Below are 4,221 nucleotides of genomic sequence, written 5' to 3'. Positions count from 1 at the left end.
AAGAAGTGAAAAGCTGGACTACAATGTAGTATGTGCTGTTGTCACTTGTTGCCAATAAAGCAGAAACCCTTATACATTTTAGTTGACCATTATTATTTATTTCTCTCAGTAGGTCATGAAGACTGCAGTTATCATATAAAGGTTAAAAGAAGAGTACCTATTTAAACCTTACAATCTTCTGACAAGATTATTGGGCTTTAATTACATAAATAATTTCATTTTTAAAACAGCAGATTCATTAAACATTTGTCTATGTTTAATACGAAGAGATTTTCGATATTTGTTTTTTCAACTGGACTATCAGCGATGGTAAGAATGGTATTGTATATATTTTTACGACATTCTGAGTAGCATAAAAAAACAGTGCCTACAAGTACGAATGATCCATAAAAACCATTCATTTATACGGGCTATACAATTTTCCGATTATACACACATACTACATTGTAATGTTAATTTACTTGTCACACACTAACAAGTCACCAAAAGACCATTATATCAATATTAGCCTATATATTGTTCTCCTACTGCACACATAAAACTGTGGAGTTGTTTTGACCACCAAATAAGTCAATTCCGTGCACATTCGAGCGTTAAATTTCGCTTAAGGATGAAGAAGTGTTGATTTGACTACGCTATGCAGTTAATAGTAACCATTTGATTTAACTTACTATGTTAGTTAATACAACTAAAAGTCTCAGTTCAAATTAACTTCATAATAAATATCGTTACAACTACATCGCTGTATGTTAATTCAACTATCTGGTTAGTTAATACAACTTGAGTTTCAGTTCTAATTTACTTCACAAAAAGTATCGGTATAACTACATCACTAATGTTATCTTAACTATTTTAAGGAGTTAAAAATTAAAATCAATTAATTTTATACATTAAATAATAATGCAAAAAAATATTGATGTCTGTCAGGGATTCGAACTACTAATGGGGGACTATTTGATGTTTCCTATCCTACCGCCTAACCTACCGAGCCACTACCTAACATACATCCAAAGACGGAAACACTATCATCTAAATAGATGCATATCTACAATTTACTTGTCATTATAAGATATTATAAAAAATCGTTGTAGGTGATTAACTAATGAACATAGGCAGATAATTTATCACATTTTGATTCACAATATATAATAGGTACCTACCTTAAATTGTATCGTTAGCAACACGAATAATTAAGATATACTGGATACGAAACGAATGTGTGATGAAAATTATTCCTAAATAAATAAATGCAGATAAAATTTTAATAAACTAAATTTAATTTAATGTTACAAATTAGGTAAGTTAAATAACAAATAACAAGCCTAATAGGTATAATAATATAACATTATACAATAATATAACAGGTATCTTTCATGCAATTAGAATAACTACAATTTATATCTTAATGTAACATACAATTTACCATTGCCTAAAACTCGAGTTACTGACGGAGTGGCATCGGGTAATTGATTAATATAATATCCCATAATTTGGTTATTATTATCATAAGGTAATACCTCATAAGCATGGAAGTGGCGGTCAAATCCTACAGACTGTATCGTTGTAACTAAAAAATATGGAATTTTAGACTGACCAATAATTATTCTTTTTACTTCTCCAAAAAAACAGTCATCTAGATAAACACCCAGGGTTAAAATCACTCCTGGCTTATAATATATACCTTTATATTCACACCAAGATACTACATGAGAAAAATTCATATTTCTTGTGAGTATTACACCATCAAATGATTTAAACAATTCCGTACAAAATGAAATATTTTGACCTTTTCGTACATTTAAATCTGGTACTAAACCAGTTTGTGTAAGTAGACGACTAACATTTTGCATTTGCAATTTATGGGTAGAGTATAACCAAGATTTATTCTACATGGGATAGAATTAGCAATTGATTTCAAAACCTTATGTTTAGCTTCAAAGCGTATAGAAGAAGTTAAAATAATTGGGCCATTTTTTAACAAAAGTCTACCATAATGTGTTAAGATATGATGTTTAGGTTTTAATTTGCTATTGGAGTAGGCACTTAAGGTATAGTATATTATGTTCAGCAACCAGAGCATCTAACTGAACTGAACATTCTGGTTGAATAGTTCTAGCACAGCACAAATCAACTATTTTTCACAATGAAATATATAAATACCAAACTTCAGTTTTTAAAGGAACTAATTCTCCAATAATAAGACCAAAATATCTAATGAAACATAGCATCTCTGATGCTGACATTATTATATTTCCATTGTTTAAATTGCGCAGACTAATGCTAGGTGGAGAATTTTTTTGTTCTGTCACTCCATATGCAAAAAGTTGTATGCGACTATTAAGTTCATCCAAAGTGAAATATTTTGCTTGAATTAAACTATTAATGATGACTGCCATATATGATAATTAGGTACTTCATTAAAAATACAACGTTCTTTTATACCGATCATTGAAACATAATCCTGATTAATATGGTCTTCATAATTAACTTTGTTTCTGATACATTTTGATTCTTTCAACAAATTTTGTAGGTCAGATTTTGGTAAATAACATATCCGGCAATAAAAGTTTGCTGAAAAACTTTCAACAAACCCCAAAATAGAATTGAGACCTAAATTATCTCCTAAAACAAGCCCCAAAGTAAAATAAATTGTTACATTAGTAGAAAGTAGAATACCATTTTCTTGAATATCAATTAGTTCTTTTATCAGAGCTGCAAACATTTTTTTATTATTGATTTTTGATTGTCCTCGATCGGCAGAATGAAATAAAAACGCTACAAAAATATTATTTAACGATATTTGACAAAATTGTTGACGGGTTTAATAAATATTTTGATATTGATTGAAATATATATTGGTATTAAAATAATATAATATTATACCTATATACATACATACCTTAATACGTTAAACGTAATTTAGTTTCAAACCATAGCAGTCAAATCAACTAGATGGCTAGTCACAACAACGTTCATTGATATTTGTTTTAAGAGTAAAAATAATTCAGACTAACTCATTAACTAGTAGTCATTTTAATCCTCCAAACATGTTAAATTAAAATAACCTGGATTCTCAAAATAACAATTTTAATGAGTTATTTCAATACCTTCAAATAGTCGAAATAATATATTTAGATCAACACTCTATTGCAGTTGATTTAACTGACAAATGCAGTTTACTTCAATTATAATGCTTGACAACATGGTATGTAGTTAAAACAACTATCCCATTTCTATGTGTGTGCAACCTTCTTAACGCGTTAAGCCGATAAATGCGTGTAGCTTAGTGCTGCAAAAATCGTGTTTTTCAAAATCATTTTTGGACACTGGCTGTATCGCTGCATAGGTACTGTTAGATACTTTTCCTTTTTAGATTTTTTCGCAAACAGACAATAGTCATATGACAGTTTTAATATAAAAATATCAACAGGTTATTAAAATGACCTATTTTGTAGACACTTATTTCGGACGATACAACCCCTCACCCACCAAAAACATAAATAACATAATATTATATCAAATATTAAACACACAACTCCCATGCATAATTATAGTTTACTATTTAGTCCACTGTACCTATACTGTATACACCAAAGCTAATATTAACTATATTAACAACTGTATTATCAAATGAGTGCAATATTAATTTGTTATTTACACCGTAATGTGTTTATTATAATAATATGCATTCATATAGTGAGTAATGCAATACTTAATTTATTACTTTAATATATTATGTACTGACGAGAAGTACAACATAGAAGTATTTCTTCCTGCAACGGAATAATTTTATCACACCTGTAATTGTTGTTAAAATGTAATAATATTCACATTAATAAGTGGGTGAATCGTAGCAGTGCAGTAAACGTGTAGGTACTGCATGCGTGTGTGCAGGCGGAAATATAATACATAATACCTGCAGTGTCTACCGGCATTTTAAAGCAGGGCTTGAAACCGTTTTCAAAACCGATTTCAGAAACCGGTATAAACCGTTTTAAAACCGAAAACGAAACCGTAATCAAAACCGAAACCGGAAAAAATTGGATACCGGTATTATAATTTAAAACCGAAACCGAAAAAAATTGGATACCGGTATTAAAGCTAAAACCGAAACCATAAAAAATTGGAAACCGGTATTAAATTCAAAACCGAAATCTAAAAAAATCGGAAACCGTTTTTTTTTCTCAATTGACGCGTTTTTAACTACTCGAGTTCCATTAA

The sequence above is a fragment of the Acyrthosiphon pisum genome, chromosome X (genome assembly GCF_005508785.2).
Source record: "Acyrthosiphon pisum isolate AL4f chromosome X, pea_aphid_22Mar2018_4r6ur, whole genome shotgun sequence".
Lineage (NCBI taxonomy): Eukaryota > Metazoa > Arthropoda > Insecta > Hemiptera > Aphididae > Acyrthosiphon > Acyrthosiphon pisum.
This window is presented reverse-complemented; position numbering follows the sequence as displayed.